Source organism: Bombus huntii, chromosome 1 (genome assembly GCF_024542735.1).
Source record: "Bombus huntii isolate Logan2020A chromosome 1, iyBomHunt1.1, whole genome shotgun sequence".
NCBI classification, from domain to species: Eukaryota; Metazoa; Arthropoda; class Insecta; order Hymenoptera; family Apidae; genus Bombus; species Bombus huntii.
In genome coordinates this window covers 7,884,332-7,900,191 of record NC_066238.1, presented here as the reverse complement: position 1 = coordinate 7,900,191, position 15,860 = coordinate 7,884,332, and the positions used below count along the sequence as shown (strand labels likewise).

Genomic DNA, 15,860 nt, shown 5'->3' with positions numbered 1-15,860 from the left:
AATTCATTTTCTTCGAGCCATGAACATGGCGCAGAAAGACTGCAAACACGGGAAGAAAAGGGGCGCCGACGGGGCCAAGGATACCGTGCACGGGCGCAACAAGCCGTTCTTTCTTCAGCAGTCTCCTAATCAAAGTAGGCTGGCATGCATTCACGGCCTAATTCGAGAAAACACGCGGCCCCTTTCAAGCCTTTGATCGCGCGTTACCATCGCATTAGGTGCGTGTACACGGGCAACAGCAGCCGGGGCCAGCGGGCTTTTCACGGCCTTCCTTTTCACAGGGCACTCGTTATTTCTCTTCGTGAAAGGAACTCGAGAACGGAGAAAGAAGTTCGCTTCGCTCTTTCGTTACCTTTACCCAGCTCCGAGCGCAAATTATTTTTGCCGCTTTCTCGAACGATCGACTCGGGCAGCCGCGCCACACGATTAATAGATGGCCAGCTAACCGTTCAACGTGAAATGTTAATTAATAATTAGAGGAAGCTCGGCACGGACCATGATTACGCTCTGATACTGATAAGCGGACGGGTCTTCGACCAGTTTGCACCTCGGGCGAAACGAGAGATCGCGTCTCAAAGTAGCTGCTCGCACCATGTACTGATAAAATGTTTGAAAGCGCAGTCAAACTTTGGCTTCCCCTCCACAGTCGCCAGTTTGACCGCGTAATGAGTATGAAAGAAATTTTGCTTGAATTAAGTCCCGATTAATTTCGCAAATAGTTTGTCATCTGATGAATTCAGAGAAATAGAATTCTATCGTACAATAGTAGTAAAACTTTGAACGAGGCTATAATTAGTTTTATAGTTATCTGATACGAGACGTATCGGTATTTTGACAGAGTTGATAAGTGAAAGTGGGAAAGGAGTGATTAGAGTGCAATGTGTTAGACACTTTAATTGATCTTGGAAGGAAAATGTAGATCATGGCCTACTGACCAAGTCAACTACGTCAGTGTGAAATTCAAGCTAGCTAATGGTGTTTCTAATTCTGCGAGGAGAGTCATGTGCGATTCGCGAGAGGAGTAAAACAACATTAGTCGGTTGGTCACGTCCGAGATTCCATCAGCCGCGTTTCAATCTTCAACTGGAATCTCGATAAACATACTCGCCTTTTTCTTCCTTCTACGCGGTTCAATTTGTTTCCTTTTCTGTGCTTGGTATAACACAGTCGTTACACAAGCCAAATAAAATGGTAAGAATATACTTGTTTACTGTGAATATTCCTAACGACGAACGAGCATCGTCTAAAAGAAATATTCAGAATTTAAATAAAGAAAGATCAAAAGATACTGTAGATTTTCTATGTCATAATTTAAATTTCATTTCCGAAAGATTATATTTTTCCATATTACAAACAAAATTATTTATATCGAGAAAAAGGAAGGACAACGAAAATCTGCTTTGAAAGAAGAATCGCGATGTGGATTCCTTTTTGCCAACTTGGCGTTTCAAGGCGAAGAGATAATTTCTAATAACGCCGGATAACAATAGAAAAGATACCATTGACCCCGCACAATCGAATAGTGTATTCTATATTGGAAATATTATATTGATATTCCTTGGTCGTGGCTCGGCTAGGAGAAACGACCGCGAGAAATGAAATTGTATTGTAAAGAAGAAGCCAACGGATCCCTTTTCACATTTGCATTAACTGTAAATGTATCACGAGACACGGAAGACTGCAGGAAAGAATTGTGGGAAAAAGGAAAGTTATTCAGTTAAAGCGGCGAAATGTAAACGCGAGGGAGTGAAAAGAACAGGGTAACGCGGCGGAAAGTTTATTTTAATTCATACATCGCGCTCTGCTGGTATCTTCTGTAAGAATCGATTACATACTTTTTTAAAGAAAAGAATACAATGCAATTCCATGGAAGAACTATTCAACAATTTCTGAACAAAATATATTCAACTCGAACATTTATATTTTCTACGCGATTTCCCATTAAGTTACATGCTATGTTTATTATTATGTTTTACTATTACGTCAAATATTAATATAATTTTCAAACTTTGATTAATACCAAGTAGAATACGGATTTAATTTTATTGCAATATCCGATATTGCGTCAAAAATTCGCGATTTCATCCATATCGCGCGTTTTTAGGAATTCTGTTATCTCCTCGACTGGAAAAAGGATCCTTATGGCGGTGACCTGGCAAAGTGAAGTGTTAAATCGCATCATTTTCATCCGAAACGTTCATCCGTCCACGCCGGTGTTGACAGTAATGACAGTAATGTGATCGACACGCACCAAACTGCATTTGTTCGATGATCGAACGTCATCAGCTCGAAGCTTTCACGAAAACCTGTCATTATTCCATTCAGTAGTCGCGACGCGAAGCGAAAAGGATTTCGGAATTTTAAAATTAAGATGCCATCGAAATTTAAATTTAAATTTTGTAATTCGTAGCGAAACGTTTGGTAATATAGAATTTCTCATCTTTAAAGTATCTTTTTTACTTTCACATACAACTATTATTCACCTTGAGTTATTGCAATTAAAAAGATACAATCGGTAGTATTAACTAGTAGTTCATACGTTACTGGATAATAACATTGTAGTCATAATGTTGCTATAATAGTAGGTTTAATAGTAGCGACTATTATTACCACACTTCTCAGTGCGAGTTGCGTAATTACATGTTTAACGATAAGAATTACTGCCTTCGGCTTATTCAATTTTCATTTTGTTTCACCGATTACGCTGATCATCTGCAAACATTGAACGTTATATCAGTTTACCATTCTTCGCTTAATGTTATTGACCGGTCTCGAGTGCACTCATGCTTGTATATGAATCAATTTACGCAATTATTAAAGTATAAAATTGTTTATATTACTCAGCTGCATGGAATTTTGGCAAGTTAATCAGAATTTTAATATCGTTAAATTCTGCGAAATAACGTGTTGGAAATTCTTTAATGAGGAATTTTTGGAATTATCTACTTATAACATACCGAAAAAACAGAAAATGTAAGTAATTATTAGACCGTGGATTTTTATACATATATGGGAAATTTAAGCGCCCGAAAAAACACAGAATGTATGTAATCTACAAAAATATATGAAATATCCCAAGTATAATTAATTCCATTTTTTAATTGTACTCATAAAAGTATAAATTTGCATGAATATTTGCAGTGTACACAAGCTGCCGCGCTCAAAATAAGCATTAACACTCATATTTTAGCGAATACACCAAGTTTATGGAAATAAATTATGTACAAATGAGATTATTAAAATTTATTTAGATTTAAGCATATGTTCTTGTTGGATTATGAAAATAGCCGGTGAGACGTGTTAGTTTTCGCATAAAATAGTCGGTGAACAGCGTGTTAAGGACACGGGACGGTGAATTTCGAGGCGAAACCAGGACGCGAATTTTTTCCCATGTTGAAAAAGCGGATTCTGCTGCGAAGATAGAGGAGGAGAGAGTGGAAGAACAGCGCGCCACGCGAATGGAGCACATCGTCGCCGACCCCTTTTGATCCCTCTTGGCCCTCTAACAAGCGAATTAAAATAAGCACGCGTATAACATACGTTGCGCGCCACGTATTCACCGGGTCTGCAGGCTCGTGCTGCCTTTCATGCCTCGCATCTTTCTCGATCCTCCTCTTTTTTTAACCTCCGTCGTTTCTTCTTGCTGAAACCGACGTAGCCGGTTCGCTGACCGCGTATCTCTCGTGCATTTCCTTGAGAAATGCACCGCGTCCTTCGTCTTTGCTCGCATTCACCTCCACTGCGACCGCGTTTGTTCTATTTCAGCAGTCTCGGCACCAACGAATTACCTCCATGAACCCAAGATCTTGAATTTATGGCTCCTTTTCCATTTTCTTACTTCGTCGAAAACCATCGTTCCTGAAAGATGTAGGCTTTTGTGCAACATTGTATATGGTATTTCTTGACTTGAAAGTTCTATTACATACCCACTTGAAGTCATCTTTCCTAAATTCAAACCACTTCTACTAAGTAGTTTTTTTTTTGTACGAATACAAGCTTTTCCAATCCAAACAAAACTTTACGACCTTCCGATACCGTGAATGGTTAGTGTATTGCATAGGTTAAAGAATCTTAAACGCGTATAACGTACCCGATACGTAACTGTACTCTCTTGAACCTGTTCTTAACCTGAATTCTACCTTCCGACGAACGATAGAGACTCGTGGTTGAATTAAATTAATTCCGTATATTAATAAATCTTGTGTACCGGTTTGACTTCGAGGGAAAAATTCCACTCGCCGAGAGAAATTTCGATTCACAAGATTGCCGACTGCCGTGCAACAAAGTAATTTTCCCTGCTTAAAGACATCCTCTTACGTGCGTAATTCAACCGTCTCGCCAATCACCTGGAACCACTTTGTTGCATCGCGTGTCTCTAATCCAGCGATTATAAAGCAACCGTTTCGAAGTTGATTATCCATCCGGTGGCAATAAATAAGCGTATACACGAACATGGTTGCAAGGACGCTTCCGCGAGCGTAACAATCAAACGATTTCTTTCTTTCCGTGAACTGGTTATCCGTTGTGCACACGGTCTGGCTAAGTAAATGGTTGGGAACAGGCGGCGGTGGCGAGCCAGCCGTAATTTCGCGTATTTCCTGCCGCTGGCAACGACATGAAAATGCAAACATGCCCTCTCACCTCGGCCGCCGTTTGTTCTCGTTTATCCTCATTGTGCGCGATGACAACGCGCCGTGCCGGTATCACATCCAGCTTCCGGCGTGCACAGTCACTGAATTAGATGTGTCACCTGCGAATATCATTAACGGCCCTTAGGATGCAGCTGCGTTTCTACTACGGCCTTCACCCTCCTGCCCCTCTCTTTAATCCCCCGGACCAGAGGGACGTGTCGCGTGATGTTTAAACAGGCGCGGAAACGCGCGATAACGCCCGGCTCCCGCCAACTACGATAATGGCCGGAAGGACAAACGATCGCGAACGCTGCTTTCCTCGATTTTTACGGCCGCTGCACGCGAAACCGGAGATAATTTGCAGGGCTTGAATGGAAAATACGCGGCTCGGATTGTTGCCAGTATAGTTCGCGTGGTTAAATTTTGCGCGAGTATTCCTTCTGATCGATCTATTGTTTCTTTTATCACCTCGTCGATAGAGATTTATCAAGTTTACAATTCTTAGCTATTGAATTACGGCAGGTACACTCCTGTTCATAGATATTATCTAGGAAACTTATTGATCATATACAAAACTCATACCATATTCGTGTAAGATAAGTAACAAATTGGGTTTGATTGCCAAAGAAAATGAAGAACATTGAGATTTTTTACCCCACTTCCAAGATTACTTTTAAAATATTCATTCTCCCAATGTAATTTCATGACCTACAACAAAATAAGATGTAAAAATTCCTGTGGACCGTCGTCGTAAAACGAAACTTAACGTAATGGTTGGAAACGGTGGTGAAATCATAGAGAGTACGTATCGAGGTGGTTGGATGGCTCGTATCGGTGGTTGACGACGAGAAGAAAAAAGTCTGGTAGGGGTTGTCGCTCGAGAGTCGTTAAGGCGCTATCGCGTGATTAATCTCCCCGTTGCAACGCGAGAGCGTCAGTAATTCTCACGGCAGGCATCGAGTGCGTTACTTGGAAGCGTCATATACGCGAGGTTGAAACAAAGTGTGCGCACGATCGTTTCCATGCGACTGCCTTCACTGCGTCGACGACGATGTGTGACAGACTGGTGACAAACCGTGCTTGCTTTCGATAAGTGCGACCACGTATCGCGTCTATCTACCGAGGGAAATTGCGACGACGACGAGTCGTGCCGTTTCCGACCACTTCCGTTTCGTTTTCTTCCGTGAAGAAATTACAGGCGCCAGGATTATCGATTTTTAGAACTCGTTTCTAGAACTGAATATTTCTGACGTGATCCTTTCATCCAGGAAATTAATCTGTACTTGTAAAATTATTGTAAATTACTTTAAATTATTGTACATATTACACATATCAGGAAATTATTTCCTGCATTTATTCAGCACTAGTATAGGAGTACCATGAATGAATTCTTGTTCTTCATTTCATAATTATTACTCATCCAAGCGCTATATCTCAGAATAAATTTTTTATTAAGTTCAACCATCTTTCACTAGTAACAAACCTACCAATTAACATTGAAATAAAATAGTAGCAAGTGGAGTGTGAAGAATGTAGTACAGACACTATAGAACTCATGTTGGTTCCGTTCAATGGCCACCTAACGTTACATCTCACCTGCAATAAACTACATAATTTCAAACATCATTCAGTTATCACCGATATAATGGAACAGAACTGGCAAGAACGTAACTTCAGAAATCGAGCAACAAGGAACGGCATTCCGGGCGTGTCCACATGACAGGTGGGTCTCGATCTCACGCTAGAAAACGCGCATTCTGAGTCTATCGCTTCTATCGACCCTATGATCCCTCGGTCCCGTTAACTAGCCGTGCCACCGATAATAGTTTTATGCCGCTTCCTTGATTAAATCATAGCCGGAGTAATAGAGGCCACGAGACGGGGAGGAGCTTGCGTGCAATTACGTTTGTTTGCTCTGACCAGAGATGAGAACTGATCCTCCCCTCGCGTAGACCTGCTTATCCTCCGACTCCATTAAGATTCCTAGGAACAAGGTTCGACCTCTCGCTGGAACGTATTCAGAACATAACGTCAACGTTACGCAGTTTAGAAGAGGAAAGAAAAACAGAAGACAACTTTGACGAGCACGGCAATCACGTATCAGGAAATTTTGCTAGAAGGTTTTGCCGGGCGATGTGACGTTTACGAGCACGTAACGTACAAGAAATCAGAGGAAAAATAACGCGTAAGCTGAGCACGGTTCAAGAAGAAGTTCCTGTTCTAGAGTTTAAAACATTGTACATACTTCTTTGCTATTTTACAAAACGAATTGGATGAAGTTCTTATGCTGCGTAGGATGTAAGCAATACGATCAACCTTAGCATGATAAATACGAATGAGACAGTTAAAAGATAGACCGCCTCTAGCACTGGTGCTTTTAACATTCTTTCACGATACTTTCTCTTCTGAACTCGGGAATATATTCTTTCGCCTTTCACATGACAATCAACCTGTCATACTCATCATCCTTCAATGTAACACTCTCTTCTTCGTACGTCTATAATTTATCCTTCTTTCCAAAGAACATTCCCGACTAGTTAAACCAACATAAAGCGTCCACAACTTATCCAAGTAAAACGTTCTTCTTACCGTGCACTCGGTATTATTTTAAAGGACTCGATAATCATTCGCATCTGTGCGAATTGCGTCGATTACGAAAATTCAGGAAGTAGAGCCAGCCGACGTTCTCGCGCTATTAATTGTCTGAGTCATCCGGCAGACAGGGTATTCATTGTTCTACGACCGACGCAACCGACCTACAAATGGCCATTGTTTTTCAACGCGTAATCAACAAATCGCTCGTCTTCGGTGCTGCATAATTCAACAGGACGGATGAGTGGATTTGTTCGTTCGAGGATCGCGATACACAGCCGTACAACGCGGTCAATTAAACGATCATTATAATCGCGGCTGCTCGAAATAACAACGTTGGCCGAAGGTGAAACGCGACTCGAGCCACCTATCGATTTTATCGTCTCTCGTTTCGGTCAGGGGATAAGAAGTCAGGTAGCACTCGGTACAATATGCTATAAAATTTTCTAGTTAACCCACAACCGTTCTGAGATAACCGGTTCTCCATCGGGTGCACAGGGTACCATAACGAACGAAGATAAGAAGTCGATCTCTTATCGTACGGAGTCTTATTAATCTCTGAACTTCTTGTCTTCATATTCTCTGTGTCTATTCTTTTGCTTGCCACGCATAGATTTCCCTGTTATCTTCTTAAAGTTGTTCTTTTGCGAAACATTGTTTAATTGAAAGCAATGAAATTGCAAATATTTGCTTCTATCGTGAAAGAAGTACTGGTAATCTAACACGCTATTAGTCAACGTTTTCTTTATTGCGATAAGCAGAAGCTTACGCTGAATAGTACGAATACATAAATGAAACGCAGTATCATCGACTCTTTCAACACCACCTGGTCGCAATCGATTGAACGATTAAACACGAGTATCGGTTCCTCCGCTTATTGACGCAACGTTCTCGAAATTTACACTCATCGATCGAACCCGATACTCTACATACAGCTATACATAATAGGCTCGTAGTACGAAGTTTTGTATAACAGTTTCGTTAATTAATGGTTCTATATAACAGACTACGCTTCGACATCTTCTGGTAAATTCACCCTTGCTTCAAAGAATACAAAAGTTATAATTTTTTATAATATTTAAAATATGAAATTTACAGTACGAAAGATAAGTAACATATGAAACTTACAAAAAGGATTATAAAGTATTACCATTAGTCTCGATGTTTCAAGCTTTATTATCATGTGAAAAATCTATTAAATGATCAGATTTACACCTGGAGATCTCTTCTCGTAAGAGTATTTATTAATATCTAGACCTCGACAGAGGTGGATCAGTATCGATCAGTGAAGAAACTCTCTAGGGTTTCATGTATCTAGAGAAACGGCAATTCCTTTCCTCGATCAGCGCTTAATACGTTGATAGTCTAATACTATCGGCTGGCCGTGATAGACCTTTGCACCTTCGTCTTCATTATCCATCAACCACGCCTTGGTTCCGCTAGATCGTTGATCTCTGCAAAGGCCACGGACGATTCTATCTCGCTTGGTTGGGTAACTGTATTTAATGTAGCCGTGCTCAGGTACGCGATGCGTCTTCCAAGGGATTTACTGGCCCGATGGATTTAATTTGTTGCGGTTCTACACGGGATTAATGCGTACATTGCGGTAGAACCATTCGATAATGTATCTTTCGGAAACGTTAGAAAGTCGAATGACCTGCGTGGACCTGGTCCAGACCAATTATTTCAGATTTAATTGCCCTGACTGGTGGGTGTATTGGTCGAGTCCATCGTCGTTTCTAATCGAATTTCTCGATCTGTGATCGTGAAAAATGTATTCGATATAAAGTATCATTTAGAAGCAATTATAGGTGCAATGACCACTGTTATTAAAATAATTCGCAAATTGTTATACACATATAGCAACAAAATTTTTTGTAGAATTATACAGTCTTTGTTTGGCCCGTTATCTCTGAACTGATAACTACTTGAACATATTTAGAAGCGGTTTAAATGCCTCGCCGAAGCTTTGGACGGAGAGCGCAGCGATTAAAGCATCCATCGAATCTTTCGATATTTCAATCGGTCGAAGAAAATCGAATTTACCTCGTCGTTCCATTACAAGGGACGCGAACGCTACGTTGCTCGATGGAAGAACAAACGAATTACATGGTGGAACGAAATATCGAAAAGGGCGAGCCCGGAGAAGCAATAACGTCGAACGATGACCGATCGCCGATTACCCGCCGGGATGAAGAAAGAAAAGTAACGTGCCGTTCGTTACAGGATCGAGCAACGAGGATTCAATTACGATCAGGGAAAATTAGAACGGACGTATAGTTGTGTGTGCCTTTTATCGAGCCACGAGACGGGACTAGACCAAACCAGACACGATCGAAAGAATTTTCAGCCCTGGCGGTCCGCCATCGTCGTCGCGCGGAAACTTTTGACGGCTGTCGTCTTCGGTCCGGGAATTAATGAGATTCCTTTCTTCTCCACCGTCATCCTGATGGTTGGAAAAATATTCCCGACGCTGCTTCAACAACGGTGCATCTAACGTCCCCACTTACCGAGTCCTCGGTGTCCGGTGAAGAAAGAAACTTTTTCGCAGCTGACTCGAACGCTCGCAGTCCCGTGGATTACGCGGCAATTTTAAACTTATTTCGACGTGGGATTTATGTTTACCTAGAAAACAACGGACCTTCGTGTTCCGTATCTTCCTCCTCCTCTTCTTCTACCTCTCGAGCCTCTGTTTTTCAACATCCCCCTTGCTTTTTTTTCGCCTTCAGCTCCTCCATCGACGCTTTTACCTCTTCTTCGCTCCTCTTAGGTTCAAGGAAACTTCTTACATATTTTATATTCGATGCGCGGCCCCGTTACGCGTCAACCACGTCGCTCCAACTTTCCGGGATTAACTGAGCATTAGTGTCTCGCCGTGAAGATCAAAATTCCTTGATTTATCGTCTCGTTGCCTTAACCTATCTTCTTCTTCCTCCGTTCTTCATTTCCTTTGTCCTGGTCGTGTTTTACGTTCACATTTTCTTTGACCGTCCGGACACGATCTTTGGGATTCGAGCGAAACAACGAGCCCGTAAATTTGGTAGTAAATTCGTTACGCCTTTCGGATCCCAAAGAGACGTTTCGCAGCTATGTCGGCCATTGCGCGCCTCATCGGATTACATACTTTAGTTGGCAGACGTCTTTGTGCCTTTGTCGATGTGGTGTAACGGGGCGTTTCACAGTGACGGATAACAGTCGGAGGAATAATGGGAAACCATCGTGGAGCTTCGCTAAATCAGGAATCAATTTTCGGGAAGAATCTCTTCTTTGAAGGAAACATGGACAGAAAAAAGGAACCGTGACTGTGAAATGAGATTCGTTTCTAGCGAGCCCGCAAAAACAGAGCACCAAGGAAACGAGGTTATTAAATTGAACCGGCAAAGAGAGATGAATTTTACGTTATTTTCATCGAGTTTCCAAGATTTAAGAACAGATACGCGAAATTAAACTGTGTTCTTTAACCAACAGTTTTTAACGAAGCATTCGTCGATTATTCAGCTTACACAGAAAACGATCTCTCAGAGGTCTTTTCTTTTATTCGAGGTTTTCGCGTACGCAGAGCCGTCGAACATTCGACAAAAGGATGAACTCGAGGTGTATAAACACAGGCTATATAAACTCTCTACATATCGACGATATTCTCCCTCGTGCACGTATGCGTTCTTACTTACGGGCCAAGGCTGCAATTAGTCGGTAGTCGATCTATGAAGAACTATTTTCGGTATTTCTAATTCTAGTCGATCGGGGAGTGGCAGAGAACTCCGGGGCGGGCAAGGGAACTTTTAAATTGGAGTTTTGACTGGACGCATTGAGACGGACTTAATGTGATTTCGAATTGGCCGGAGGCGCGCGCGTACAAGGGAAAGAGAAATCGAACGGTTTCAGGAGGAGGAGTAGGGTGAATTCGACATCCGCCGACGCTGACGCCGGGCTTGCGAGACCTGTCCGTTCTTCCAACACCCTTCCACCCTTACTACCTCCTGCCTTCCATTCCTGATCGTCTCACCCTCCCCCATCCCCCTTCATTCTTCCTCCTCCTCGAGGCAACAACGGGGAATCCGTTGAATGAGACCGATTGACTTCACCGCTTCGACAAAAGGTCCGTCGAATCGCACCGGGAAATTCAGCCGCCACGTTTTTCCTGCCTTCGAATCAAAAGGGCGTTCGTAGGATCCGGTACTGGAACGCGAAGGGAGTTCGTAGAACGTGTATACGCAGCAAAGTCCCGTACGTTTTAACTGTATGAAAAAAGTTATATTTCACGTAGATTCATTGCAGTTAAAGACAGCTTTAGTTGATAATCCTTGTTCTATTTCTAGAGGGACATAACCTTATATCGCTAAGCTTTATTGTAGATTTTAAGATAAAATTATATTTTTATATAGTCGAAATATATGTAGTTTCACATAAATATTTGTTTCATATATATATATATATATATATATATTGCACGTATATATCGAGGTGTACGTAGTCTCATAATTCGTCGAATTTTCATCATGATACAAAGAGCAAGAGAGAAGAGATGAGAAGAAGGAAAGCTTGAGTAGCACTAGAGATCTCGCGATAACTTAACGACAGTTCCTTAAAGGCTAGTCATATCGAGACTGTGCATCTCGGTACCGTGCACACGATCCATAGATAGTTGATCTTTTTTACAAAAAAGTTGTTGCTCATCACGAACGAGAATCGCGCGTAATTCGCGAACCGTCGATAGCTACAAATTAATCGGCCTGATAATTAGCGGTGGAATCGTCGAGCGGCGCATTACAAGGTGATAGTAATATTGATTGATACGAAAGTACACCATGCATCAGAGAAAACAAATACTTGATGAGGTACACAAACGTTATTATTACCGGGACATTTATCGTTCGAGCAAACATCGATCCGGCGTCGGTCTGCAATCGGGAAGTTTATTCATATTTTTAACGTTAATCGCACGAACACCGCCGGCGAAAACCAATTTTGGCAATGAAAATAATTTCCTGGCCAATTCGGGTTAGCTATCGAACAGCGCTGTAGCGAGAACGTTCCATCACCGTGTACACTTTTCGCGATCGCGAAACAATGGGACCGTCTAATCTACGCTGCCGAATCTCTCGCCGCGACAGCACCCATCCGTGCACTAGCTGTACCACGGAGATAACGCGCTCTTTTTCTGTCATCGTCATTATCGAACGATTTTGGCACCCTGTTCAGCGGAAGTGCTAGGTGCATGGGGTGAATAAAGAACATGGCGCCATGTAGATTGGATACACCGTGCGATTGTAGAAAATGTAAATTTATTTATTAATCGATATATATATATAAAATTTAATTTATCAAATATAGTAAATGGTATTTATAAATATAGTAAATGGTTATATTTCCTATGTTAAATAAATTCTTTCCGATATTGATAAATATTCTAACTGAAGATGACATTTTTATTGGATTTGATCTTACTTCGACATTCAATATGACATAATTGAAAATAAAACTAATCTGTTAATCAAAAATCACCCGTGTTAAACATGTGTAACATGTACATATGTATATACTCATGTTATCGGAAGGAAGTACTAAAAACGACTGTATTCGCTGGAAGGATTTGTACACGATAGGATAAAGAGGTGAACGAAAACAAGCAAACGAGCAACGGCAGCGTGTTACCTGTACTTTCGCACAGCGATTCCATTCATCCTGGTAACACCGACCGCCGCCACCACTATTAACCCCAACCCCCTCTGGTCTAGCAATTAACCCAAGTGCGGGATTCGCAAAAACGGATTTCCCGAAAGCGTGGCGTTAAATTAACGTTTGCCGGCTCTGATTGTCGGACCGTGGCTCGTGTCGCCCGACCGGAAATCGCAGCTTGAAAGGGTCGATTAAACGACCGCTCGTTGATGACGCTGACTATCTTGTATCCTCACCCGATTGTTCTTACGTGTCCAAACGAGAATCGCGTTTCGAAATCGAGCAATACTTCCTATGTTAATAGCATGTTCTATAATGAAATTTTCAGAGGAATATTTGTATGTTACACGTATCGACATCGTATCGTATTTCATCGCCTTCATCTATAAACACGTCATTTTTCTGACGTATAAAAATTTGATACCATCAACGAACTTTTCTACGAATAAAAAAGAAATATATTCGGACAAAATAAAATCCTTGAATTTTGATGATCGATCAATGAACAATCCATGTTAAGGGTAAACCATAAGCGATCGCGTGCGTGCCTGTGAGATCGTAGGCGAACACACGCACATCTGTGCGCACGTGCGCTCGCATAGATAGAAAGAGCAGAAGGGTGTCATACTATAAAGGTTGATTCGATAACGAGCTCTTTTTTCGAGTACGGAGTGGTTGCATCCGAATTGGTCGGATTTGTTTCGGAATGGGACTGGGTCTCGAGAGTCGGCGGATAAAAAAATATGGAGGGTGGCTGGCCGAAATGAAGGGACGGAAGAAAAAGAAGGATTTAATATCACAACGCCGCATAAGGCAAAAGAAATGCTCGAATACAACGGCCGATGCAAAAATAAATCCTTTTTATTCAAGTACCCTTTTTCATCCCTCTTTACTCTTCCCTTCACTTTACATCATCGTTCTCTGTATGATGCTATGAGAAGATCCAGTCTGTGACACCCCTCGAGATCGAATCCGTGAAAGAATACGGGTTGGGTAAATTTTATACTCAATAAACGGTATGATTATATGGTTTTATCGAAAGATTTTGTTGTGCCTAATCTATAAAGGTTGTAGATGCAATCTAAACGCGGTTTTGATCGATCTCGTTCTTTTACCTTTCTCGAAATCGTTCAAGTCGATGCACGATCGATCAACACTTGCCGATTACTCGTCCTCGGTCTACGTAACATTTTCATCAATTTTATTTAAGCATTTCTAGACCAGCGATTCCTTGACTATCTTCTTGCGTATAGTCTCACGTCCTTGGATAACTATGCCGTATAAGTTTTGCATTCCACCAGCGAATAGAATCTTGGCACAAGTTCCACTGCTGCAGCAGTCTAGATCTCGCTAGCGATTCCTCCGTTCTTGAATTCAAAAGTACTCATTGATCGTGGCTCGTTAACATTCAGCATCGACTCTGGTCTGTCCCATTTAAGCATCCATCAGCGACGTTCGATTTCTCGTGCTATTTCTAGACACAAACGGTGTGTCTGCGCGATGTTATCTCCTTGTAGTGTCACACATGGTCGCTACAAAGCAAATGGCCACTAGAAACCGCGTTGTTTCATGAGAGGAACGTGTCGTAACTGCAGATGGCGCTTCCAGTGCGTTTCGATCGATCCATTGGACACGGTGATCTTTCATTGTACGTTCTGTCGGATACTTGATCCTTCTCGCAGCCAGGTGTAGGTATTGCGCATGATCAATGTGGGTCGATCAGGATCGCCCTGACCCGGCTCGTCGCAGTTATTCTTTTTCTCGGAACGACCGTTCGATCGCGTACAAATTGCGAATCCTGCTACCGTACACGAAGCCCGCTATTTTTCTTTGGGACATTTGCATGAATTGGATCGGCGTTTCCCGGCCAAGGGACGATTGTTTAGCCTGACACGACGATAATCTATAGAAGGCCGTGGGAATATACTTTGTTTCGTTCTTCAGTTTCTTCTTTGCGAAATGGGGTCGCGATTAATAGTTTTGTTGACTTGATCGGCTACTCGATTGAGAGAGAAAATTAAAGAAAAAGAACGAACGCATGATAGGAAGGAAAATAGATAAGGAAAATCTTTCTGTATACTATTCCTGTAATTTTCATACAATAATTGGAATAGATTAAAGCGATATACACAAGTAATTTCCCACGAAATGTCCCACGATCTTTGACACTTTTACACGGAACATTTTAACGAAACTGTTCACGTGGTTTCACGTGGACATCGACCGGCATTGTATTCCAATTCCATTTGAATTTCAGCAAGTAACACGAGCGTTTGGTTGCGCGCTGGTATCGTACACCTACGCGGACATCCGCTCGTAGAGAACGCGCGCGCACGGTCGAGCTACTTACAGAACGCTCGCGATGCCCGCTATGCATCCATATAGAACGTACACGCACGCGGGACGCGCGAGCTGCTCCGTGATGTACCATGAAGCGCGCGCGTTGCACACATGCCTCGTGCTCACGGGATGCCCAAGATGCTATGTTGAGGGACACGATTGTCCGTTCGGCGTCGAGTCTCGATATCGAGCGTGCACGCGTGCAGTTTCTTTCCTGGTGGTGTGTAACAATGAGGATGGGGGTTGCACGAAGGCATCCGTACATGGAATTTTATGTGGTTGAGGGGTTACAGCTCTGTTGTGATGTAGGTAATAGCATTAGTGCTGTCTCATGTGGAATTTAAACAAAAGTAAAATTTTTTTGTGGATGAGTACCTTTTTTTTTATTATTCGTTCATTTTGTGCTAGTTATTTTTGGTATACTAGATAAATGATGCAGTGTGATATATAAAACTTATTGTTATGGAAATATTGGAATTCGACGCCTTTTTTTCGTATTATTAAGTTCTTTTGTATTGTCCATTTATAAAATTGTATTAAAATATACAATTAGAGATCATTGTAATATTGGTTAATATCTCTACTCGCGAGTAGATATAACAAAATAAAACTACTATG

General features: G+C 41.8%; 1 protein-coding gene across 4 annotated transcripts in view; it reads left to right on the top strand.

Moving 5' to 3' along the window:
* The window catches only part of LOC126867308 (Krueppel-like factor 6), a 275,511-nt gene that overhangs the window by 200,264 nt on the left and 59,387 nt on the right, over positions 1–15,860 (top strand). The gene's annotated exons all lie outside the window — the stretch shown is intronic.